This window comes from Oryzias latipes, chromosome 21, assembly GCF_053564925.1.
Source record: "Oryzias latipes strain Hd-rR chromosome 21, Olatipes_Hd-rR_3.1".
NCBI classification, from domain to species: Eukaryota; Metazoa; Chordata; class Actinopteri; order Beloniformes; family Adrianichthyidae; genus Oryzias; species Oryzias latipes.
The window spans coordinates 35,504,471-35,532,180 of record NC_136257.1 but is presented as its reverse complement, the minus strand read 5'-3'; the positions used below and the strand labels follow the sequence as shown (position 1 = coordinate 35,532,180).

Sequence of the window (27,710 nt, the reverse complement as noted above, 5' to 3'; positions counted from 1 at the left end):
TACTGTATATAGTGTGTTGTTGTTGTTAACTTAATTTTTAACTTATTCTTAATTGCACTATACACCAAGTCAAATTCCTCGTTTTGTAAAGTGCGCTCTACTGAACCTGGCAATAAAACTTTTTCTGATTCCTGATTCTGATTCTGATTCTATTAATCATTGTTTTTTATTCATTCAAAATGCAATTAAATCAATATTTTATCTTTTTTCTTTTCCTTTTTCTTTTTTTTTTATCTCTTATATCCTTTTTTATAATCAATGTTTGAACTTCTTTTCCTTTCTATTGTCATGGTTTCAGTTTGTTGTCTTTTTTTCCGCTTTAGTTCTTGTTCTGTCTTGTTTGGTTCTGTTTCCTGTTTTATTTTGAAAGGTTTCCTGTCTTGTCATGTTTCTTGAGTTTTACTTCCTTTGGTCCCCATCTGCCCTAATCGTGTTCACCTGTGTCTTGTCTGCCCTGTCTGTATATAAGTCTTGTCTCTGCCTTCCTCCTGTGCTGGTCCATTAACTTCTGCTCATGTTGATCACGTCTTCTTGTCTGGCGTCCATGTCCCTTGCCATGCCACAGTAAGTTTTTGTTTTTAGTTTTGTCATCCTGCTCTGCAGCGCTTTTTGTTAGTTAAATAAACCCACTTGCCCTGAACCCGTTTGCCTCCCGTCTCTGCGCCTGGGTCCTACCTGCTCTCGAGCCTCCCCCCACACGACATCTATACATCCAATGAAATTAAACTACAAATCAACAAACACAACTGATAACAAATGTCTCTAAAAAATTATGTGTATATTTGCAGAACCTTAAAAACACCAAACAAATAACAAATGCTTCCCAATTAAAGCACAAAAAATGGAACACAAAATGTAAAACCCAAGTTAGAAATTGCAATTTGAAAAAGATACTTTTTTCAGCAGCTTTTCAAAATCAATCACCAATTCTACTCTTCTGTGGATGAAACAAAGAACTCTAGAACAATGAAGCCATTTCTCTAAGTCTCTCTCACCTTCAGTTTTAAACAAGGTCTGTGAAAATCCACCATACATTGGTCACATGAACTCAGAGACCTGCTAAAAGTGCACAATTGTAAAAGCTCTTTTATATAGACAACTGTTTGTTTGCTTAGAGCTCTAAATATAAAAAAAATGCTTTTCTATCACCTAGACACAGATGGAGAACCATATCAACTGGATTAATAACAGGGTGGCATGTTTAGACAACATGAAGCTGTCCATCACATTTTTGACCTAAACATGTAAACACATCCTTGGCTCTGCGGTTAGGAAATGGTATTTGGGAATCTCTTTATACCAGGAGCCAGCCTGGCCAGTGCCCATCCAGACTGGGACAGCAACGGGGTCCACTTCAGAGCCGTGAGCTGCTGTGTTTAACTCCAGCTGTCCCAGCAAGGGAGACAACTGCAGCAACATCCACTGACCAAGCTGACAAGCCCTGGCAGAAAAGATCCCCACAAGAAAAACACTGGCTCAGGCAGGCTGGTCAAAAAAAAAATAGTTTTGCCATTGTCTTGCAGCTCGCAGATCAAGTGGTTTAGTTTTCCAGTAATGTCAGTCAAGAATGCAAGTTCAGATTCACAATGTTCATATTCACCATATTCAACAGACATCTCCTCCAATAGCACCTTAAAAATCCTGTGCTGTTTTGCTTTGCAGCTGAGGTTGTTTACGATTTTCAGAATAAGAGTCATTATATGTCCAGAGCCAATCACTTCTGCACATAAGGCCTGCTGGTGAATGACGCAGCAGTAATGCAGACATTTTGGAAAGTCTGGGTCAGCTTTACAGTGAGTGATGAAACCTGTTTGTCTATTGATCATAGCAGGAGTCCCATCTGCAGTCACTGCTACCAGCTTTTCTAATTGTACCTTTTTCTGCACAAAAACTCCTTCACCGTGTTATACATTTCAACTCCTCTTGTAGTTGTCTGTTAGGGCAGATGTGTCAGGAGTTCTTCTCTTGTGGAAACCAAAAGCTATGCTGTACTGTTGCCGTCCACAGACTCATCACACTGGACGTTAACCACCTGCACTTTGCAAGATCCCGGTCCAGCTAATTGGCCAAGTTATCAGACATAGCTGACACTCATCTAGACATTGTAGTGGAAATTGAATGAGTTCTATTGTTCTCATCCTTAGGGACAGTGATAGCAATTATCATCATTGCTTGAATTTTTTTCATGCTATATGCAAAAGTCTTTGTCCCTTAAGGCAACAGATTACAGCCCCCCCCCCCCAGGCTGCTGTCGTATTAACAATAGCTTGGAGCTCCAGAATGGACAAGAAAAAACGACGAGAATGGCTCGAGCAGGGCGTTGCTCACGGGGCGGTCGCTCGTGCCATGCGGTCGCACGTGCTCGGGCCCGCTAAATGCTACTTGTAGCTTTAATTAAATGTTTTATTTCCTGTCACCAATCCTGGTCTCCTGCATTTTGGGTCCTCCACCACAAGTTCCTGACCAACGCTGAATTCAGAGAACATATAAATTCCTCTTCCATGAGGTCAGGCTTATTAATATAGACTTAATAGAACTGCAAACCTTACTAGACACGTCATTCATTTAGCAAGTTGCTAAGCTAATAGAGAGACCAACGTCTGATGGGAAGAATGATTGAATATTTTGATCCATATTATTTCCTAAAGTTAACATTAGCCTGCAAACATTTCTACTTTCTTTAAGTACATTAAGCAAATAATTACTTTGTGTTCGGTAATTAGCAACATCATAGCAGGATGCTAATGTCCGTTAAAGTATTCATATCAGAATAGTAAATGGTGTAGAGTCACAGTCCAACACTTTTTCCCAACACTGGCGCCAACCATCCACCCGAGGCAAGGTGGGGTTCTTACAGGAGCTCAGCCACTATTAGAGACCGGCGTCTAAAGTAACAAGCAGCTGTTAGAACCTGGTTAATTGGAGACATGACACAACTGGAAGATATCTGCTATTGTGTATAAAGGAAAGCAGATCACTGCTAGCTCTACAGAAAAAGTGGGTGTATCTGTTAGCCTGAGGGGCGGGGCAGTACAGACTTCCTGCAAGGGGCAGTTCCCACCGATCTATGTCAGTAGGAGAACCCTGGTTTTTGTGGATTGGGAGGGGCTGGTGCTCAGCGAGTTCTCAGAAATGCCTGAATGGATCAAAAATCGCCGTTGGGGTTGTTTTAGTGAGGAATGAACATTACCTGCTTCTTCTGCCCCCCTTTCCTCCTTCCCTGTTGTATTTGTCAGTCTGTCCTTAAGACAAACACACGTCTCTGTGCCCCCCCCCCCGCATCTGTGCAGCTTCCAGCATCAGATAAAAGTGGCTCAGCCTCTGGAGGGATAAGCAGCCCCCCCCCTCAATGGGCTCATCCATTCTTCATCCTTTCCTCTTCCTCTGAAGAACTCTTCATTCCCCACAAAAGCCACTCAAACTCTCCTTTCTCCTTCTTATGTAAATCTGTGGTGTTGGCCGCAGCACCATCACGTACACTCCCCCTTCCTCCATAAAGCAGCTTCCAGAACTTTTTCTGGACAGGAGCAGCATTTTGGGAGGTTCATCTTCTTCCGTTTGTTCCCTTTCGGGGTCACAGGCTGCTGGAGCCTATCCCGGCCACTTGTGGGTGAAGGCAGGGAACGCACTGGACAGGTCGCCAGTCTGTCGCAGGGTAGAGTGTCCACAATCACATACCCATGCACACCTAGGGACAATCTACAGTAACCAATTAACCTATGAAGCATGTTTTTTATGGTGGGAGGAAGCCGGAGAAAACCCACGCATGCAGGGGGAGGACATGCTAACTCCACGCAGAAAGGTCCACCTTTGGTGTTCTGGTTCAGGTCCCCCAGCCGGGACTCTAACCGGGGGCCTTCTTGCTGTGAGGCAAGAGTGCTAACCACTGCCCCACAGTGCAGCCTCATTTGGGGAGGTGTTCTGTGGAAACCCAATGGACCATAGACCCCCCCCCCCCCCCCCAGCTTTTGTTCACATTCCTGAACATCTTTTCCTTGAACCTCCTCTATGTGGCACCAGAGGAGAACCCTGAAAAGTTCTGTTTCCGCGGCTCATCTTCTTCTAGGGAAAGAGGAGCTCTTCCTCCTCTTCCTCCTCCTCCTTCCCCTAAAGTCCTCACTTTGGTCACGAGACCTTTGGAGACCAGAAACTGAAGGTCTGAAGGACCTCCAGAGGCTCAAGTGTTTGTTGACCGCTTAGAGAGCATCTCTACATGCTGACCCCCTCCCCGCTTGTCCCCCATCCTCATCATGATGCTCCCGCCGCTCCGGCTGATGCAGAGACAACGGAGCCGTTTCTCCTCCTAAGAAGAACTCCTCAGAGAACCCGCATCTCAGAGGAACGTTAGAACTCCGGTGAAATTCGGATCAGCTCCGCCGCGCACATGCATGCGGCGCGCGCGTCAGGAGCGCTCCCGTCCAGACTATGAAGTTGTCCTACCTCTGCTAGGAGGAGCGGTCGCTCCTCTCCCTCCGGGATCCGGTAAATTCGCGCGCTGCTTCGCACAGACCCCCCCGGCTTTGACGCAGAGTTCCACGAGCCACTTCAGAAGTTGGAGAGCGAATGGCCACGTGCGTCGCTTAAGGGCGCAGAAACAAACTTTTTCTGCCGCTCCATCATCCGGCGAGCGGGCGCGCGCGGGCTCCTCGGCGAAAAACGCACGAGGCCTGCAGGTTCTCTGAAGATCGGACGCAGACGGTTGGTGCGGAGCTGTGCGGGCTGCTGGTCTCTTTTATTCCGCCCCCCTCGGCTCTGGAACCCCCCCGCAGATGGGCCGGGCTAATCTTGTGCCCCCCCCCTGTACTTTCTTTAACTTTCTCTGTTCTCGCGAGAAAAACACTTTCTGGAGATAAAACTGAACAAACATAAATTCATCCATCCACCCACCGACTGACCCACACATTTAAAGTAGAGAATGAACAGATGGGGGCCAGAACAGCCCCCTGTGGCCCTTGTGACCCGCCCATCCTGAGCGCTTCTTCTCTTACAATCAGGAAGCGGATCCTTTTCAATACACATGAAAAATCAAACATAATTCTCAAGTAACAAACTCATCCGGATCAAAGAGGTTAAAGATCAGCTTCCTTGACCTCTGACTTCCTTTGTGCGAACCGAAGGAGATCCTGACGTTAACGCTACCGACCTGTGGTGCTTTTGCTGGGCAGCTCATGGTACTGCAGGATCAGAAACAGGTTCTGGTTGACCAGATTCTGGACGGACTCTGCCACCTGGATCTGATGCTTCAGCTTGATGAGGTCTGATTGGTTTCTGTGTCCGTCTAAAGACTCGCTGGTCTTCATCCTCAGACTGCAGACTCATGGTTCCCATGTTTGGTTCTCTCCTCTGAAGCCCGTTTGTTTACATAAAAGTGAGGAAATGATGTTGAATTACTTACAGCCAAGCATGACAACAAACATTATTATTAGATCAATAAAACCATCTTAAACCCCGCCCCTCTGTGACCTTGGCTCTTGGCGCGTTTTCCACAGTTTAAGGCAGTTGTTTGACCTGTTACTATGCCCCCCCCCCAGGGCCATCATGTTTTGGTTTGAATGAACTCTGCGGTACGTCTACCGCTACACCACAGCGACGCCAGCTTTCAGCTTTCTTTGCTTTTTAGGTCAAGTTTATCAGAACTGAAGAACATGCAGAACATTTTCTTATCATGTGGATGAAGGTTCTCCATCATCAAAGCTCAGCTGTTTGAGTCCACAAACAAGTCAGACCGATCCGGTCCAGCATTCACAGGTTCTTCAGCAGGAACATCTCCATCCCTCAGAATTCTCCAAGTTCTCCACTTCAGATGACGGGAGGAGAACTTCGGTTCCGTCTCCTCTAAGGCCCGATTCTGTCTGAATCTACGGAGTGATCACGTGATCTGTTTTTAATGACGTGTTCTGCATCTCACCTGCAGTTTTCACCTGTGTTGTCCCATTCCCATGTCCCTTTGAAAATGCTGCCCTCTGCTGGAACCTACAGACACAACGGTTTTACCTCGGACTGCAGCCTCAGCTCAAGCTCCGCCCACGCTGGTGAAAACAAAAGTCCCAAAATTCAAATGATCATTTCATCTGTAAAGGTTTGAAAGGTATTAATGCAGACGTTACATCATTGTAGAGAGAAAATACGTTTATATGTGAGAACGTTTCGATTATTGAGTCAAAAATCAAAAAGAATCTTTTGTTATTTTATCTTGGAAAAGTAAAACAATAAAAATCTCTGGGTGCGCGGTGGTGTAGTGGTTAGCACCCCACAGCAGGAAGGTCCAGGTTCAAATCCCAGCTGGGACTTTGTGGTGTGGAGTTTGCATGTTTTTGTGTGGGATTTCTGCAGCGGCATCATTGGTACCATGTGAGTGTGTGGTTCTGAAACTCTCTGGAGACCTGTCCATGGTGAACCCATCCCAGTGGATTCTGTGGGTTCTAAAGATGGAAAAGTGCTTTGAGTGGTGGAACTCTCATGGAAAACGCAGGGACTTCTGAATGTAAAAAGTGCTTCAGTCAGTAATGATCTGCTTTTTAGTAGATGATTCTCACTGTACTCAGGTGCAGTTTGGTTCTGGATCCGGTTCTAGATGGAATATTTTTCTTGCGGACTCTAAATTCTGTTTTCTTAATTGGTAAGTGGTGTATACTTATATAGCGCTTTTCTACCTACAAGGCCCAACGAGCTTTACAGTCACAGACCCATTTACACAGTCGCACACACATGCACACACTGGTAGCGGCTCCGCTGCCGAACACTGGCGCCAACCAGAGGCAAGGTGGAGTTCAGTTTCTTGCCCAAGAAACTGTTTATAAACATTTCTTCATGTCCAAAACAAAGTTTTAATGAAGAAAACACTTCAGACCAAAACTTTACAGTAAAAACACCACAGAACAGCAGGGACCTATGTTTGTGTGTTTGTGTGTCCGTGTGTTTATGGCATGTGTGAATATTATTTCCAGGCTACATTACCAATTTAGTTATGAATGATGAAGGGCTGGGGTTAAATAAGTCTTCACATCCTGTTCCTGTCTACAGGCTTTGTGTTAACAGCTCGGAACATTTATTTATTCCCATTTTTTATTTTTCCTACATTCAATCATTGTTTTAAATAAAAGAATAAATGGATTTAATTTTTTTTTTGTTTTTTTGGTTTCAGTGAAACATCTGAAAGGTTCTGTTTGGCCCAGGATCTGCAACCGAGCAGCGCCACATTTCTGACTCTAACCCAGGTTTCCTCCTGTCTGCTTCTCAGGCTGGGATTTGTCACTTTGGCTCTTTGTTGGCAGTTTTTAAGAAGCTGTTGGTCTCAGCCTCAGATCTGTGGACTCAGTGCAGCTAAAAACCTATCTTTTTAAAATTGCATTGCGTGTTTTACTGTGAAGCCCTTTCTGATTTTACCTTGAAAGGTGCTATACAAATAAAGTTTATTTGTTTAACCTTTGTACTATCCTATGACCCCCCCCCTTCCATTGAGGTGTTCCCCCTACCATGACAAAGGTGGATGAAGGTGGAAAGATTTCATGTAATCCATGGACACCAGTGAAGATCACAAATCATTGAAGAAAAAAGGTTCAGAGCAATGTCTAGTGGGTCTAGATGACCCAACTTCCAACGTTAAAGTGCCTAGGATAGAACAAGGGTTAAACCAGTGCTTTTCAAATAGTGTACAGTAGTAGCGGTTTTAGGCACAGGTATTACGGGCAATTGCTCGGGGCGCAAAAGGGGGGGCGGCGATGACAGCGGCTCAGTGCTAGGGAAAAAATCTGCGGCATTATTGGTTTCCTATTATATGTTCTATCACTGTGAACTGCAGCTGCTCCTGTCACACGCGTGTGTGAGAAGGAGACGGGAGGGGTAGTGGGCTCGGGCTGCAGGTGGAACTGAGCACATGGAGCGCTGCCTCTGTTGCCCAACACCACGATCATCACATTCAATTCAATTCAATTCAATTCAATTTTAGTTGTATAGCCCCAAAGCACAACAACAGTCGTCTCGATGGGCTTCGAAGTAAAACATGAACTCAAAAGGATCACGGATACAAAGAGTTCAATAGGAAAATACTAAAATGAACTAACAAACTGACTAAGCTATACTGGCATCCCTGCCCTTAGACCCCCCTTCGCGGTAAGGAAAAACTCCCAAAAAAAACGGATTCCGGAAAAAACGAAGAATCCTCAGGGGTGCCCACATGAAGGAGGGATCCTCCCCCAGGACGGACAGGCGATTTACCAGAACTCTTAGAGAAGAATTAACTTATCTAAATCTACAACTACATATTTAAAGTCCAGCAGACGAGCTTCATCCAGCCGTGGTTGGGGGGGACAGTCAAAGGCGCGAGTCGAGCCGGAGACAGGAACCACAGCCAGGTGTAGGAGCAGGAGCAGAGACGAGGTACTCGGTCAGGAACTGGAGCACGGATGAGCCAACTGGAGTCTGGAAGCACTCCCACTCCCCAGGAGGGAAAAGAGGGACAATACATGAATCACTGCACCAAACAGAGGCATGGAGAACTAAATGATGAATAATGATCAAGAATAGAGGAGAGGAAGGGTAGAAGTAGAAAAGAAAAGAGGACAGAACCCCAGTGCACCATAGTTACCCCAGCTTCAACTTCTAGCAGCCTTTTAAAAGAAATAGTTATTATTAAGTTTAATTTAAACACATTAACATTAAGTTAAATAATCTCTGAATACTAACTAGTCTGACAATAAGCCTGTCCACAGAGGAATGTTTTCAGTCTAACTTTGAATGTAGAAACTGAGTCGGCCTCTCTTCCATGAGCTGGGAGTTTATTCCATAAAACAGGGGCTTGGTGGCTAAACGCTCTACCTCCAACCGTACTTTGACTAATTCTAGGAACCACAAGCAGTCCTGCATTTAGTGAGTGAAGTGTTCTCATTGGATGGTAAGGGACTATGAGGTCCTTAATATAGGACGGGGCCATTCCATGTAAGGCCTTATAGGTTAACAGGAGGATCTTGAACTTGATTCTGGAATCAACTGGGATCCAGTGAAGTGAAACTAACACAGGAGTGATGTGATCTCTTCTGCTAGTTCCTGCTAACAATCTAGCTGCTGCGTTCTGAACAAGCTGGAGACTTCTTAAGGAACTCTTAGGACACGCTGCTAACAAGGAGTTACAGTAATCCAGCCTCGACGTAACAAATGCATGGATGAGTTTTTCAGCATCACTCTTAGAAAGTAGATTTCTGATCTTAGCAATATTCCACAGGTGAAAAAAGGCAGTTCTACACGCCTGAGATATGTGAGCCTTAAATGATAAATCCTGGTCAAATAAAACCCCAAGGTTTCTAACTGTGGAATTGGGGGCTATACTTATGCCATCCAGGGAGACTATCTGAGCAGACAGAGTATCTCTGAGGTTTTTAGGATCTAGTATAATGACCTCAGTTTTTTCTGGGTTCAGGAGGAGGTAATTAATTGTCATCCAGGTCTTGATGTCTCTGATGCAGGCGTTCAGTTTCTCTATCTGGTCATTCTGGTCAGGTTTCATGGATAAATACAACTGCGTATCGTCGGCATAACAATGAAAATTAATGCTGTGTTTCCTGATTATGTTTCCTAGGGGTAGCATGTAAAGCGTAAACAGGATCGGTCCCAAGACTGAGCCCTGTGGGACTCCATAGTTAACTCGAGTGCACTGAGAGGAATGGCCATTTACATTAACGAACTGATACCTATCGGACAGATAGGATTTAAACCACTGGAGAGCAGATCCTCTGATCCCTATGTCCTGCTCTAATCTATGGAGTAAAATACCGTGGTCGATAGTGTCAAAGGCAGCACTGAGGTCCAACAGGACCAGAATAGAAAGTAGTCCCTTTTCTGAGGCCAATAACAAGTCATTAGAGACTCTAACCAGTGCAGTTTCCGTGCTGTGGTGGGGTCTAAACCCCGACTGAAAGTCTTCAAAGTGGCTGTTGTCCTGTAGGTGGCAGTAAAGTTGCTTAACTACAACTCTTTCTAGGATTTTAGAAATAAAGGGGAGGTTTGATATCGGTCTATAGTTGGCCAAGATGCTAGGATCAAAACTGGGCCTTTTCAGAAGAGGTTTAACAACTGCATATTTAAAAGACTGTGGCACGTAACCCGTTTCCAGAAAGGTATTTATCATTGTTAATATGGGATCATTAATTAGGGGAAAAGTTTCTTTAAAAGTCTAGTGGGAATTGGGTCTAACAGACAAGTTGAGGATTTGGAGGACGTGATAATTGATGTTATTTCCACTTGATCCACAATAGTGAAGCAGTCTAATGTTACAGAGGTTTCTATGGATGCCTCCTCTTCTACCGCTTCAGCCTGTTCTGGGCTGAGATTTTTTGAGATTTTACTATCGAAAAATGTAAGAAAATCATCAGAGCTGAGAGAAACAGGAACATGTGGTTCTACTGAGCTCTGACTGCGAGTTAATCTAGCAATAGTGCTAAAAAGAAATCTTGGATTGTTTCCATTCTCTGATATTAAGGTTGAATAGTACTGGCTTCTAGCTCTACGCAGAGCTTTTTTATAATTTAATAGGCTATGTTTCCAGATATCCAGAGACTGCTCTGAACCGGAGCGGCGCCATTCTCTTTCCAACTTACGGGTTTCTTGTTTAAGAGAACGTGTATGCTCCCAACCGGTGCAAACCCCTGACTGTCTCCCGGCTGTTGGGAGGGCGCTGGGGTGCTAGCTAAGTTAGCCCTGGTAGCGCGGCCCGCGCTACGAGTAACGACCTGGCTAGCCGGCTTAGCTTCAACTGTGCGGAGCCGCGCTTCTAACTGCTCCAGCCTGGCCTCCAAGTCTAACACAAGACTACACTTAACACACCTACCGCTATCTTCACTAAAGGAGGCAGGGTCATCACTAAACATATGGCACATGGGGCAGGAGAAAGGGGGAAAGGCGGGAAGAATGGTGGCCATGCTAGGTTCTAAGCTAAGGCTAGCGGTGTTTAGGTAAAGAGAAGTGGTTTATTTAGCAAAATGAGAAAGTGACAGCAAGCGGTTTAACAGTGGTGTATTCGCTACTAAAAGGTACTAGATGTGAATATTAACCCAGATAACCCTTAGAGTAAGCAATAGTAGTCAGGCTAATGCCAAAGAAGAGGACAGCAGTCAGACACGAGTAGTACTGGGAAAAACACCCGGAATTTCACCCGGAAATGACGTCACAGGAAACGACCATGCCTTTAGATGACTCAGCTCATGCTAATAATGTCATTCTTTATGAACTATTGAAGACATTTTTCCATCAATGTTTTCTTTGTCTGCCTGTTGTTTAGTTGGTGTCAGTATTTAACAGGAAGACAGCAATACAGATACAATTTTAGGTATACTTACACAATTTTTATAGATACTTACCTGATATATTGTCACCGCGGCGAGTGTGTGGGGAGGGGGGGCGCGAAACATTTTCTTTTTCCTAGTGGGGTCCTTGCAAAAAATTATTGAGAAGCACTGGTATAAACAGACAGACGCTCACACACACACGCACACACGTAAACGCATGCATGCACACACATACGCATGCACACACATGACAATGCACACACATGCAAACGCACAGATATACAAATGCAAATGCACACAAACAAACATACGCATGCACACACACGCGTACGAGCAAACATGCACACACAAATGCACCCACATGCATGCACACACAAAGACATGGAACTGCACACACACATGCAAAGGCACACATACGCATGCACACACACATACATGCACACACACATGCAAATGCAAACACACACATGCACACAAACCCATATGCACACACGCATGCACACACATACGCACATGCATGCACACGCATATGCAATTACACACACACATGAATGCACACACACATGCAAATGCACACACATATATACGCATACATGCATGCACACACGGACACATGCAAATGCACATATACTCACACACATGTGTGCAAACGCACACACACAGACACAGGCAAATGCACACATACACATGCACACACACATACGCACACACGCATGCACACACACACATGCAAAGGCACAAATACGCATGCACACACAGATACCCACCCACACACATGCACACACACTTATGCACATACATGCAAATGCACACATTCGCACACACGCATGTACACACACACACACACACATGTAAATGCACACACTCACATACGGAAACACACACATTCGCCTCCTACACACACCCATATGCACACACATGCAAATGCACACATATGCACACACGCATGTACACACACACACATTCAAATGCACACACACACGCAAACAAACACATCCATACACACATACGCATCCTACACACACCCATATGCGCACACGCATGCACACACACCCATATGCACACACGCATGCACACACACACACACATGCAAATGCACATACACACGTCCATACACACATACGCATCCTACACACACCCATATGCACACACGCATTCACACACACATGCACACACATACGCACATGCATGCACACACACACACACATGCAAATGCAAATACACACATGCAAATGTACACGCATGCAAATACACACACTCGCCTCCAGAACTCTGACAGCGACGTCCAAAGAAGGATCAATCTTCTTGCAGCAGAAGCTCTCAGCTGCAGTTTTAACAGCAGATGTCAGAAGACACGGTTGAGTCAGACTGGAGATGACTTGTGTGCATGCCTGATATCCGTGCATAATGCACGTGCATGATGCGCGTGCACGAGGCACATGCACGATGCAGGCACATGCACTATGCTGGTGCATGAGGATCCAACAAGATGCAAGTGCATTATGCATTATTAATATAGATGCATGGTTGGATTTAAGAACACCAAATCTAGAAGATCAGGAAGCAGCTGTGAGAAGATGGATCTAAAGGATCAAAGTACACAAAGCAGAGGAACTTACAGACATGATCACAAAACAACACAAAACCATTAACGAATGTAGAAAACAGACAGAAAAACTTTTTCCCTTTAGAAAGTGAATCAAATCATTTTAATCAGGGAAACCAATAAAACAATTTGATTCAGGGAAAATGGGTGAAAGGTTCAGGAATTTCACTTTTTCTTGTTGAGACAGACCAGCAGAGGCTTTTAGCTCGTATCTGTGATGCAGCCCGGCCTGACATTTATTCTGCTGCCTCTTTGAGAATTCCCTTTCCCAGTATTCCCAAAACAAACTCCACAGAGAGGCGTCTGTCCGTCCGGAGGTTCGAGAGCTGCATTACAGCCCTATGAAGAGAGAGGACCCGTCTCTGAGCCCATTTCCTTTACTTCAGCTGTAAATCTCAGTCATAGGAGGTTTATGTTGTGTTCACAATCTGCCACCATTTCAAAGCTGCGGGATGTGTGTGTGTGGGGGCGGGGGGTGGGGGGTGTTCTCTCTCTGGGAACCTCAAAGGTCTTGAGCTGCAACATCCAAACACGTGAACCAAAACAAAGTGGTCAGTACCATTTTTAGATCTGTGAGCACTCCAGAATCTGCTGGAACCACAGAACCACCAGAATCTTTGAGGGTCAGGGCCTGAAGGAGCAAAAAAACCCCTCCCCCAGTGATGTATGGGTCTGTGATGTAAGCACATGTTCCTCCAGAGATTAATCATCCTAGATGACACGTATTGGGAGGTTCGGCAAGATGGCGGACCGCAAACATACGGTGTTCTAAACTCTGCAAAAGTTTGCGTGCCAAACCCTGTCTATTGGTAACAAGACAACAAATGAATGCGTTGACTGACTACCGGCAAGAGAGCTTACTTAAAATAAAAGAAAAAACGAACTCAGTGTTATTTACTTGCTCAGGGAGTTCCTACTGAGGAATAACTTTCAACCCACCGGTATATTAGCCTCTACTAGCTAGTCATAGCTAACGCCATGCCGAAACAAGATAAGATCAAAGGGAACATGTTAATGGACACGGATGAAGAGGGCGTAGGTTCTGCTTGTACACCTCTTCTTGAATCTCCTGTTGCAAGTCATCTTTCAAAGAAACAGTGTTCAGGAAAAGAAGAACAACATGTGTCAAACGCTGATATTCGACACACAATCCGTGAATTAACGGGCAGATATGCTTCCCTTGAAGAGAAGATCGTCAGAAACACTACAGATATTGTAACCATCAAAGAAGTGGTGAAAGGATTGGATCACCAGGTTAAAAAAGGGAAGAAAGGATGCAAGAGGTGAATCACAGACTTTCAGATCTGGAGATGAAGACCGAGGAGATGGAACGTTACAGTCGCAGGTGGAATCTGAAGATGTTCAGCCTTCCTGAATCCACAAATGAAACAACGGAGGAAACAAGAGGAAAAGTTTTTGATGTTTTTGCCCAGATAGCTCCAGAAGAAAGACAGAAATTCGGCTTTCTCATTGACACAGTGCATCGCGTGGGACAGCCTAAAGATGAAAGCAGGCCTAGACCCGTCATCATTCAATTCACAATGCGTGTCTTCAGGCAGAAAATCTGGAAGGCGTCAAAGGATGCTGCAGTCATGAAGGAAAAGAAGCTTTGCATCGCAGAAGATTTGACTTTTGGTGAAAGGCAGAACAGGGGAAAGATCTAGCTGTTAGTAGAAAAAGCTCGGAAAGAAGGGAAGAAAGCCACCTGGAGAGGACAGGATGCCATCATCCATGGAAAGAGAGTTTCAGCTGAAAATCTAAAAGACTGATTCATGCAAATGTAAAGGTCGGTAATTAAGACTTAGTCATTTGTTGGCTTAGAGTTTACCTTATGAAGGCATATCAAACTTTTAATACGTTTTCGTTTACAACTTATCCCTAAATCTAGGTAAGTTGGTATAGAATTGTTATTTGTTCTTAGTTTCTTATTTTCAAGTTCTGTGTTCCATAAGCTATGACTGATTTTAAGTTTATCTCTTTAAAAATAATTTCTTTAAATGTTAGGGGACTACTTGATACAACCAAGAGAAAAGCCTTATTTCTTTTTTTTAGAAGAACTGGCGGACATAGGTCTCTTTGGGGAAAATTTCATTTCTATCGCTAAAATGTTTTATAAAGACATTAGCAGCTCTATTCTTCTTTATCCTAATACATCCCAAAGATTCTCCATAAATAGATCAGTACGCCATGGATGTCCAATTTCTCCCTTTTTCTTTTTAATTGTTGCAGAACTATTTTCATTCATCATCATCATCATCATCATCATCAGCCTGTCACGCCACTGCTGGCGGATGGCCTCCACATCTTACTCATCACGGTTTTGGGCACTCTGGGTCCAGGTGCTACCTGCCTTCTGCTCGATGTCATCTCTCCATCTTTTCTTCGGTCTTCCCCTTCCTCTTTTCCTGTCCCACAGAGTCCATTCTGTTGTTTTCTTAGCCCATTCGTGGTTCTTCATTCGGGCTACATGTCCTGCCCACTTGCCTTTGGCTTCAATCACTTTCTCGATGACATCCTTCACCCCTGTTCTTGATCTTAAGTCTTCGTTCCTGACCTTATCTCTCCTCGTAACACCCAGCATTGATCGTTCCATGCTCCTCTGGGTGATTGCCAGTTTCTCTCTTTGGCGGTTGGTAAGTGACCATGTCTCAGCTCCATACGTCATTGATGGCAGTATGACAGTGTTCATGATCTTCCTCTTGAGACACATGGGCATTTTTTGATCTCTCAGAAACGTGCTGTACTGTCCGAATCTCTTCCAAGCGGATGTTACTCTCTCGTCTATTTCTTTCGCCATCTCATTTCCTGGTGTTAGCAGTCTTCCCAAATACTTATACTCATCCACCTCCTCCAGTTGTTCTCCATCCACAATTATTCCTTTCCTTCTCCTTTTCCTTGCTATTTCATTGCACATGATTTTGGTTTTCTTTTTGTTCATTTTCATGCCATCTTTTCTCCCTTCCTTGTTCAGATCGTTGAGCAGATTGCTGAGAACCTCTTCCTTTTCTGCAAATAAGATGATATCATCTGCAAATCTCAGCTTGTTCATCCTCTCTCCATTGATGTTAATTCCCGCTTCAGCTTCCATTCTCCTGAATATTTCTTCCAACGCTGCTGTGAACATCACTGGTGACAAGGTGTCTCCTTGCCGCACTCCCTTCATGATCTTAATCTTTCGGCTAAGTGATCCGTTCCGAATCTGAGCAGTGCCTCCATCATATGTCTCTTTCAGGATGTTGATGTACTTCTCCTCTACGCTGTGTTGTTTTAGCGCCTCAAAAACAGCCTTGTGCAGGATAGAATCAAAGGCTTTAGTCTACAAACGCCATGTAAATGGGTATTTTATACTCATTGGTTTTCTCGAGTATTTGCAGGACTGACTGCAGATGGTCGATAGTTGAATGACATCTTCTGTAGGCAGCTTGTTTTGGCGGCTGGTGGTCACTCAGATTGTTATTCATCCTATTCTTCAAGATCTTCATGAAGAGTTTGTAGACTTGGGGGAGTAAGCTGATTGGTCTATAATTAGCAAGGTCTTTCTTGTCTCCCTTCTTAAATATGAGTGTTATAATGGCATTTTTCCACTCGTTGGGTACCTTTTCTTCAGTTATCACTTTATTGAAGAGTGTTCTCAGCTTCCATCTCACAACTTCACCTCCGGCTTTGAGCATTTCAATCACAATCTGATCTTCTCCAGGTTTTCTATTTTCTATTTCTATTTTCATTAAGAGTTAAAAATTGTCCAAACTTATTAGATTTATCTATATTTCAGAAAGAAATCAAAATAACACAACTAGCAGACGATACTGCATTATTCTTAAAAGACAGAAACCAAATTGACCTTGCTATAAGCACAATTAACTCCTTTTCAAATGCTTCCGGATTACAGCTTAATGTAGGAAAATGTGAAATATTAAGTATTAAAAATGTAAAATATGAAAAAATTCATAGTGTCCCGATTAAAGATGTTACATATTTAGGTATTAGTATAACTAAAGACATTAAATCTAGACATAAACAAAACTTCTGCTGGAGGATTAAAAAAATGCAGGATGTTATGAATAAGTGGCTTCAACGAGATCTATCTATTTTAGGCAGGATCCTCTTGACTAAAGCAGAAGGGATCTCAAGAGTAGTTTATCCTGCCTTATCTTTATCTGTTCCTGATTCAACTTCCAAAGGAATAAATAACCTCTTAGTTGACTTTGCATGGAAAAATAGACGTCATTTTCTCCAGAAAGAATAACTTTATGCCCCCTCATGTAAAGGAGGGTATGAACTCATAATTTTTTCTGATTTGAATTATACATTTAAAATTAACTGGATTAAAAAATGCCTTCAACACTAAAATTCAATTTGGTATTTCATCCCTTTCAATATTTTTAATAAAATTGGTGGCCTTCAATTTCTATTAAAATGTAATTATGATATATCAAAAAGATTCCCGTCAATCTCTCTCGTTTTTATCAGCAGGCTCTTCTTGCTTGGAAGTTATGTTATAATCACAATTTCTACCACACAAAAGTATAATTTGGAACAATGAAGACAAAACAATACAGAATAAATCTTTATTTTAACAAAACTGGATCGATAAAAAAATAATTTATGTTTCGGATCTTTTTGATGAGAATGGTACGATTTTGGATTATGGCAAGTTTCTAAACATAACATGTTTTCCAATACTAAACAAAGAATTTAACAGTGTGATGAAAGCTCTCCCCTCAGGATTAATTCAGCTGATAACCTCTCATTAATTAATGGGATTGATATTTTCAATAAAAAGTGCAACAACAAATATATTTGTAATACTTTAAGTGAAAAAAGAAACATAACACCGAAAGGAGAAATCTTTTGGAACAATCTTCTAAATGATATAAATTGGAAAAAAAGCATGGTTACTGCCAGATACATTTTGTATAAATAACAAAATTATAGAAATACACAAAGAAATTCTACATAACATTTACCCCACAAATATGTTTATATCCAAATTCTCAAATATAAAAAATATTTGTAGTTTTTGTATTGATTTCCCTGAAATAGTTCTTCACCTCTTCTACTTTTGTAAATTTTCCTCTGAATTTTGGAACCAATTAGAACGCTTTGTAAACATCAAATTTAATTGTAAGATTAGTATAAATTTCAAACAAATTCTCACATATTTCAATTCTGATGATAAGAAAGTAGAAAATAGTATTAATTTGTTACTTCTCCAATCTGAATTTTACATACATAAATGCAGCATAAAAAAAACAACTCCAAATTTTACTGTATTTAAGATCGAGATACTTCAATTTTATGAATACATAGAAAAAATTAACACACCCAAAGCAAGTAACACTAAAACAATATGTGCTTTTTTATTTAATATGTAACCCCCTCCTCTAAGATAACTTTGTATTGTAAATATTATTATTATTTATTTTTTGTACTTTGTTTTTATATATTTTAACATACTCTATTTTCTTATCAGCAAGCTCTATTTTTGATATATTTCTGCTACGTTTACTGTGGTTGAATAAGCTTGGAATGATGGCATTGGTTATTACAGCTGATGTTCTATTTGATCCCTTGATATTGTGTTTTGTACTTTAATGTTATGTTCAATAAAGCAGAGAAAAAAACTTAACTGTACGAGTATATTAACAATTCCAATAAAAAAAAATCATGCTAGATCACTTTCAGATCTTTTACAGAAAGATGCAGTTCTGGTAGGTGACACCGGGAGGCGCCAGTGGGTTAAATTCTATTTTTTTAAACATCTGTGTGTTTTCAAAACTTCTTTTGGGTGAAATCAGCAGTTTCACCGTTTTTTCTTTCCTGTTATTTTACTATTTTTAAAAACTTTGGTTAAAAGTTCCAGAGGTGAAAAGCAAAATTTCACAATCTAAAGTTTCTGCTTTTAATCTAATCCCTGAAAAGACTTAAATTTGTTCAAATCTAGACAATCTGCCTTCTAATCCAGTGCACCTGAAGTATGCACTCTGATGCTAAATGACCGCGGCTTACAGCACTAATGCAGCATAAATGTGGCAAAAATGAAGTAATAATGCAGCATAAATCCAAAACTGACATATAAAAGGACAAATGGGGCATGGGGGACGTGGGGCGGGTCTCCCTCAGCGGGCCCTGGTTCGTGCCTGGGGGTGAGGGTGGGGAGTGCTCAAAACAGTGATGGGCTGCTTGTCTGGGGCTGGGGGGCTCTCTGGTGACCGGGCACTCCCTCTCTTTCCACTTTCCACCACAGCAGAACACAGACACTCACCTGAGCACAGGTGTCAGCTCACCTTTGCACTACTAGCATGCGTGACAGAAGGAAATACTTTACATGTTTGTTTCTGTACATAACTTGTGCATGAAGAGTTTTGGAGCCAACAGGTATGTTTGTAACATTTATTTGTGTGTGCGTGGACAGGCCCCGCCCCTTTTTACTAACATAAACACTTGACAATAATGATGATAATCCTCCAGCAACTTGTTGCTTAGTGATCCTACACCCCCCACTTCTTACTCATCCTTCAACCTCTTTTTTCTCCCCTCCCCATTGGGACTTGGGTCATCTAGACCCACTAGACAGTGCTCTGAACCTTTTTTCTTCAATGATTTGTGATCTTCACTGGTGTCCATGGATTACATGAAATCTTTCCACCTTTATCCACCTTTGTCATGGTAGGGAGAACACCTCAATGGAAGAGGGGGGGGTCATTTAAGATAGCAAAAGGGATAAGGGGGGGTAGAGGGGTGATTATAGTAGCGAGGCTAAGATCATGAAGTGTCAGAAAGCAACAAGTTGCTGGAGCTTTATGATCACAACTGACAGGTTAAGATGCATGAAAAATCTAAAATTGGCGGGGCCTGTCCACAGACGTACACACTCAAACATTACAAACACACCTGTTGGCTCCAAAAGTGTTCACACACAAACAAGTCTTCATGGACATACTACCACTAATATTCACACACGCCCACTTATGCATTCAGACTAACACAACTGAAACATTTCATTCAGTCACGCAAAGGTGAGATAGCACCTGTGTTCGAGTGATTGTTTATGTTCTTCTGGGGTGGGTGATGGAATGTAAAAAGAGGGAGAGAACCCAGCCGCCCCACCACCAAGGCCCCCACCGCAGCAGCAGCGGCAGCCAGGACCCCCCAACACCTGCACATTACAGTAGATAGAGAAAGACCACCTGCCGGGAAACAACATCTGCCACCTCGGGCAGGGCCAGCGGAACCGCCACAGTGAACCCCAATGCCAGAGAGCAGGGGGGCATAGGGGGTAGAGAGTGCAAGCCCCAGCCCGACTCATAGAGCATACTCCCCACTGCGCCCAGGAAGCCCAACGAGGGGCCCCGCCCCAGGGGGGCACCCCAAGCCCCAGATATGCGGCCCACCCCCACCCAGGAGTCCTGAGTATGCCCCAGCCCCAGGCACGAGTCAGGGCCCCCCAGGGAAGACCCGCCCCCATGCTCCAGGCAGCCCCCGCCCAGGCCACGGTTAGTCCATGAGAGAGCAAGACAGGGGGCGGCCTCCCCACCCAAGACCAGAACCCACACCACCGGGACACAGACACCCCCTGGCTCAGATGTGATATGATTCCCGGCTCCCGGTCTTGCCAGAGAGTTCAGGGATCCCTCTCCCTGTGTGGAGAGAGGGCCGCCGGGCCCAGGAAGCCAGCACCCCAGGGACAGGGCCGCCATGACCAAGGGCCCCGGTTCCCTCCGCCAGGGATGGGGCTGGGGACAGAAGATCAGAAGTCCCTCTTCATTTAGTAATGCATTTGTGTTAGTGAGCGTGTGTTTGCGTGTATTGGTGTGTGTGTTGGAGAGTGTATTTTGTGATGTAAAGGGGGTGTGTGTACTAAAGGTATTATGTTTCCTAAGGGCAGCATATAAAGCATAAACAGGATGGGTCCTAAAACTGAGCCCTGTGGGACTCCATAGTTAACTCGAGTGCACTGAGAGGAATGTCCATTTACATTAACGAACTGATATCTATTGGATAAAAAGGATTTAAACCACTGGAGGGCAGATCCTCTGATCCCTATGTCCTGCTCTAATCTATGGAGTAAAATACTGTGGTCGATAGAGTCAAAGGCTGCACTGAGGTCCAACAGGACCAGAATAGAAAGTAGTCCATTTCTGAGGCCAATAACAAGTCATTAGAGACTCTACCTAGTGCAGTTTCCGAAATAAAACCATTCTGAAAAAGCAGAGTTTAGATCCTAGCAACCTGGCCAACTATAGACCAATATTAAACCTGCCCTTTATTTCTAAAATCCTAGAAAGAGTTGTAGTTAAGCAGCTTTACTGCCACCTACAGGACAACAGCCACTTTGAAGACTTTCAGTCGGGGTTTAGACCCCACCACAGTACGGAAACTGCACTAGTTAAGGAATGTAAGAGGGGTGATTATAGTAGCGAGGCTAAGATCATGAAGCGTCAGAAAGCAACAAGTTGCTGGAGCTTTATGATCACAACTGACAGGTTAAGATGCATGAAAAATCTAAAATGGGCGGGGCCTGTCCACAAACGTACACACTCAAACGTTACAAACACACCTGTTTCAAGTGTCCAAGGACACTTCGACACATGGGTGTGCAAGGCGGGAATCGAACCTGCAATATTGCGATCATGGGTCGACCGCCCAACCGCTGCACCACGGCCGCCCGATCAAAGACCTCATAGTCCCTTACCATCCAATCAGAACACTTCACTCACTAAATGCAGGACTGATTGTGGTTCCTAGAATTAGTCAAAGTACGGTTGGAGGTAGAGCGTTTAGCCACCAAGCCCCTGTTTGATGGAATAAACTCCCAGCTCATGGAAGAGAGGCCGACTCAGTTTCTACATTCAAAGCTAGACTGAAAACATTCCTCTGTGGACAGGCTTATTGTCAGACTAGTTAGTATTCAGAGATAATTTAACTTAATGTTAATTTGTTTAAATTAAACTTAATAACTTTTTCTTTTAAAAGGCTGCTAGAAGTTGAAGCTGGGGTAACTATGGTGCTCTGGGGTTCTGTCCTCTTTTCTTTTCTACTTCTACCCTTCCTCTCCTCTATTCTTGATCATTATTCATCATTTAGTTCTCCATGCCTCTGTTTGGTGCAGTGATTCATGTATTGTCCCTCTTTTCCCTCCTGGGGAGTGGGAGTGCTTCCAGACTCCAGTTGGCTCATCCGTGCTCCAGTTCCTGACCGTTTACCTCGCCTTTGCTCCTGCTCCTACACCTGGCTGTGGTTCCTGCCTCTGGCTCATCTCTGGCTCGTCTCTGCTCTGTACCTGACCGAGTACCTCGTCTCTGCTCCTGCTCCTACACCTGGCTGTGGTTCCTGTCTCCGGCTCGACTCGCGCCCCCACCTGTCCCCCCAACCACAGCTGGATGAAGCTCGTCTGCTGGACTTTATATATGTAGTTGTAGATTTAGATAAGTTAATTCTTCTCTAAGAGTTCTGGTAAATCACCTGTCCGTCCTGGGGGAGGATCCCTCCTTCATGTGGGCACCCCTGAGGTTTCTTCGTTTTTTCCGGAATCCGTTTTTTTGGGAGTTTTTCCTTACCGCGAAGGGGGGTCTAAGGGCAGGGATGCCAGTATAGCTTAGTCAGTTTGTTAGTTCATTTTAGTATTTTCCTATTGAACTCTGTATTCATGATCCTTTTGATTTTATGTTTAACTTTTTCAATTACCGATACGAAGCCCATTGAGACGACTGTCGTTGTGAATTTGGGCTATACAAATAAAATTGAATTGAATTGAATTGAATTACTTTTGTGAGGGTCTTAACCCCGACTGAAAGTCTTCAAAGTGGCTGTTGTCCTGTAGGTGGCAGTAAAGCTGCTTAACTACAACTCTTTCTAGGATTTTAGAAATAAAGGGGAGGTTTGATATCGGTCTATAGTTGGCCAAGATGCTAGGATCCAAACTGGGCTTTCTAAGAAGAGGTTTAACAACTGCATATTTAAAAGACTGTGGCACACATCCTGTTTCTAGAGAGGTATTTACTTTCATTAATATAAATTCATTAATTAGGGGGAATGTTTCTGTTACCCTTGTGCTATCTTAGATGACCCCCCCCCCCCCCCTTCCATTGAGGTGTTCTCCCTACCATGACAAAGGTGGATAAAGGTAGAAAGATTTCATGTAATCCATGGACACCAGTGAAGATCACAAATCATTGAAGAACAAAGGTTCAGAGCACTGTCTAGTGGGTCTAGATCAGTGTTTTTCAACCAGTGTGCCGCGGCACACTAGTGTGCCGTGGGAGATGGTCAAGTGTGCCGTGGAAAATTGCCCTCATTAACTGATCTAAAAGCATTTCCCATCTCCAGGAAATCAGCTCTTTGTTCATCCAAACAGGTCCTGATAAAACACTGAGTAGTTAGGAATATAAAAGATCATAAAATACTTTTTTCTTTGTGTTTATTTGATTCTATTAAAGACATTTTGATAAGAATGACGGTAACGCGAAATAGCTGCAGCTATAACTGTGTAAGGAAAAGTCCCGCAGCTTTTACTGTCTCCACGACTCCACCAATCATTCTTGAAGGCTTAATCACATGTCATCAGTCTGACCAATCAGAAGTGGTTAAAGTCTCCACTTCCTTGTTCCAATTTAGCTCATAACTCAGTCAGTTCCGACAAAAACACCAGCTAAAGCTCGTCTTTAGCGGTGTATCTTTCCACAGAATCCGGTATCAGACCGTGGAACAAGTGAACAAAACCATGAAGCTCAGAGACGCCAGTCTTTCTGCCGCTTTCTCGCAGTTTTCACACTACATCTCCCATGATGCATTGGCTTAATGAGTCGTCCTTCTTACGCGTCTTGAAAACACAACGAACGTACAGTTTGTATCTAACTTAACTTTTATTACATCTTTTAGAAAAGCATCTGCAACTTCCTGCTTTTTCTGCCACAATTATCACAAAAATGCACGTCAGATTGCCGGGGGGGGGGGCTGTAGATCAAAACAGACTATGAGTTTCTTTTTTTTTGGGATGCTGGTGTGCCGCGGGATTTTTGTCAAGGTTAAAGTGTGCCGTGGCTCAAAAAAGGTTGAAAAACACTGGTCTAGATGACCCAACTCCCAATGGTAAAGTGCCTAGGATAGCACAAGGGTTACAAAGCTTAGTGGGAATTGAGTCTAAGAGACAAGTTGAGGTTTTGGAGGACATAATAACTGATGTTATTTCCACTTGATCCACAGCACTGAAGCAGTTTAATGTTACTAAGGTTTCTATAGAGGCCTCCACTTCTACTGCTTCAAGTTCCTCCTTCAAAGTTTCTCTTCATTTATGTAAATCCACCCAGATAATTTAAAACTGTCTTTGTAGCTAAAACAGACCTGCAGGATCTGAGCTGTAAAGGTCAATGAAGACCTGAGCCCAAAAAGGAAGAGGATATATGCTTCAATGTGAATGTGGCTTATTAGCAGCTTTGGCACCATCCTCACTGACGGGACGAGGTCAACAGGATAAAAGCCAGAGACACTATCCTAGTCTCACTGATTCACCCAAGAGACAACCTACATGTCACAGGTGACACATGTTTGCTCCAGTTTTTAGACTGTAAAAAGTCCTGAAAGAAGACCTGAGAAGCTCAGACGGACCTGCTGCTCTTCAGTAGGCTCCTCTGGTCTTTTAGCTGAAGGGGGAATTTAGCTGTGTTGGATTCACTTAATTCTGGGATATTTCAGATCAGACAAATATAGTGATAACAACACAAGCTCAGAAACTCAACCAAAGGCAGGCAGAACCTCCCAGTGTGGATCAGGGACAATGAGCTCCCAGCATGTTTCACCGAAGGTTTCTTTCTTGGAGAAAAGACAAAATCCTCCAGCTACCTGACAACAACAACAACACGTGTAATCTGTCACAATCCCATTACAGCACTCCCAGAGTCTAGACAGCATGAGCTCAGCCGTGACCTGAACTCTCATCCCATAATATACGACAGGGCAGTTCGTCACAGAGTGGCCCCTCCATCAGAGGTCTATCCCATCAGACACAGATTTTTCTGAGGAGTTCCTGATCTTCAAGGTAAAATGCCTGAATAATAATTTCTGGTAGATATCATAAGACTTTAGATCTCATCTAGTTTCCACACGTGAACTTCAGCAGCCTGGAACTGCAGCGGGGGGGGGGGGGGGGTGTCATTAAACACAAACAAGGAAGTGTTAAATTACCAGTAGAGGGCACTGTTCTGCAAGTGCATCCCCCTACAGCAGTGGCGGTTCTACCCTGAATTACTCCCCGGGCGAGACCCTCCTCTGGCGACCCCCCCCCCCCCCCCCCCCCAATAGAGTCACTTTGTCCATTTATTGTAACTGAAAATACAGTGGGAAATATTTTATCAAACACAAATAAATAATCTAAAATAAATATTATAAACTACAAATCACACAAATAATACACTAGAATAAATGTAACTGCAGCACTAAGAACAGAAAACACTAACTAAAACCTAACCTTTGTGGCCTTCCTGATGCAAGCTTGTCAATAACGTCATCATATGAAATCTGCTCCCCCCCTGAATGATTGATACTAACAACAGCAGGTTAGTGAGTTGCTCCTGAGACATTGGTGATCTCAGGTATGACTTGATCAACTGGAGTTTTGAAAAGCTAACAGCATCAGCAGCAGCAGCAGCAGCAGCAGCAGCAGCAGCAGCAGCAGCAGCAGCATGCTACCATCACAGCTTATTTAACATTATGAACTAATATACAACAATAAAACACAACACAAACTTTGTGTTACAGCAGAGCAGACAGACACACGAATCATAACTAATGTTACAAGTTAAGGCAGAGCAAACATTTAAGAATAAATATCTTAAAAATGACGTTATTTGCAATATTTGGGCCTACTTCAGTTTTGGTCATGATAGACCAAACAAGAGATTTTTCCCCTGCAACGTTGTTGTTGTTGTTGGGCAGGTAGCATTCGAATTTAGAAAACGTGCATCTAGCTATGCGATAATACCCTTTTCTTTGTCTCTTTTCTCCTCTTCTTCTCTTTTCTTTCTAAATTGGGCACCAATTTTGACCTTTTTTGTCCATATTTCAGATGTTTTTGCATTTAGCATAAATGTCCTGACATAGGTATCAAGTCTGTCGACTAAACCAACTCTCATCTAAGTGAAGAATTTTTTTTGTTTTTCCATTTTTTATTTGGGCATTTCACACCAAAATAACCAAAAAAGCATGATTTTTTTATACCTTTTTATACCCGCAGCCCCCCCCCTCCCCCGTTCGTCAAACATTTACAGCAGGAGCGCGTGCAGCTGCACCCAGGGGCGCCAATTCGCTACATGGCGGCGCAATTTTTATTTTTTCATCAAGCACTGAGCCGCGGCCCGCGACCGTTGCCCCCCTGGAAGAAGATCCAGCCAGATTTGCGCATGCGTTTTGCGCTCCGTGCTCACCTCTCAGCCTGCAACCTTCACCCCGCGCCCCCTCCCTTCTCCTTCTTCACCCCGCGCCCCCTCCCTTCTCCTTCTCACACACATTTGCGTCTACTTCTCAAAGACAGGAGGGAGCGCAGCTGCGGGGCGGGGGCTCCGCCAGGTTTCAGGCTGTTACAAACTCTGTGATATAAGTAAACCAATAGTGGTGCATAAAGTATTTTACAAGAGCTGAGCCGCTGGCGCCGCCCCTCCGTCATTTTTCCGCCCCGGGCGATCGCCCGTATGGCCCGTGCCTAAAACCGCTACTGCCCTACAGCAGTGTTTTTCAACCTTTTCTGAGCCACGGCACAGTTTAACCTTAAAAAAAATCCCGCGGCACACCAGCATCCAAAAATGAAAAAAAAAGGAGAAACTCAGTCTGTATTGATCTACAGCCCCTCCCCCCACAGTCTCACATGCATTTTTGAGATAATTGTTGCAGAAAAAGCTGGAAACTGCAGCTGTTTTTTTCTAAAAGATGCAATAAAAGTTAAGTTAGAAGATTTAAAAACAGTTTGAAGTGTGTTCGTTGGATTCAAGACGTTTAACAACAGATCTCCTTGTGCGCTGTCACTCTCTCAACCCAATGCATCATGGGAGATGTAGTGCATAAAACGGCCGGCGGAGATCGCTTTTCGGAGCTTCATTGATGTGTTCACTTGTTCCACGGTCTGATACCGGACTCTGTGGAAAGCTACACCGCTAAAGACGAGCTTTAGCTGGTATTTTTGTTAGAACTGAGCGACTTTATCAGCAGAATTAAGAACAAGGAAGTGAAGACTTTAAGCACTTCTGATTGGTCAGACTGATGACATGTGATTAAGCTCCCCAAGAATGATTGGTGGAGACAGTTAAAGGGACGGGACTTTTCCACAAAAACAGCCGGAGCTGCAGCTGAATCGTGGTAACGTCATTCTTATCAAAATGTCTTTAATAAAATAAAATAAACGCAAAGAAAAAGTATTTTAGGATCGTTTATATTCCTAACTACTCAGTGTTTTATCAGGTCCTGTTTGGATGAACAGAGAGCTGAAATCCTGGAGATGGAAAATGTTGTTAAATCAGCTAATGAACGACTTGAAAGATTTGAAAACTCTAATAAATCTGGCAAATTTCTGGCTAATCAGCTTAAAATTAACAGAGAAAAATCATCAATCACCTCTATTATGGACCAAACAGGAAATGTCACCCATGACCCGGTCAAAATTAATAACGCATTTGAAAACTTTTATAAAAACCTGTACACACCGCAGATCAATCCGTCAGAGCAAAGTATTGACTCATTTCTTAATAATGTAAACCTACCCAGGTTAAATGAGGATCAAATCACAAACTTAGATTCTCCGCTCTCGCCGTCTGAACTTCATGAAGCTCTGTTACTTA

The 27,710-nt window shown here is 43.5% G+C and overlaps 1 protein-coding gene across 1 annotated transcript in view; it reads right to left on the bottom strand.

The window, feature by feature from the left end:
* LOC144988789 (zinc finger protein GLI2-like) overlaps positions 1 to 4,754 on the bottom strand; it is a 126,831-nt gene extending 122,077 nt beyond the window's left edge. Inside the window, exon 1 of the mRNA XM_078939716.1 lies at positions 4,441 to 4,754. The gene's annotated coding sequence lies outside the window, so the exon portion shown is untranslated. The remainder of the gene's footprint in view (positions 1 to 4,440) is intronic.
* Between the last annotated feature and the right edge of the window lie 22,956 nt (positions 4,755 to 27,710).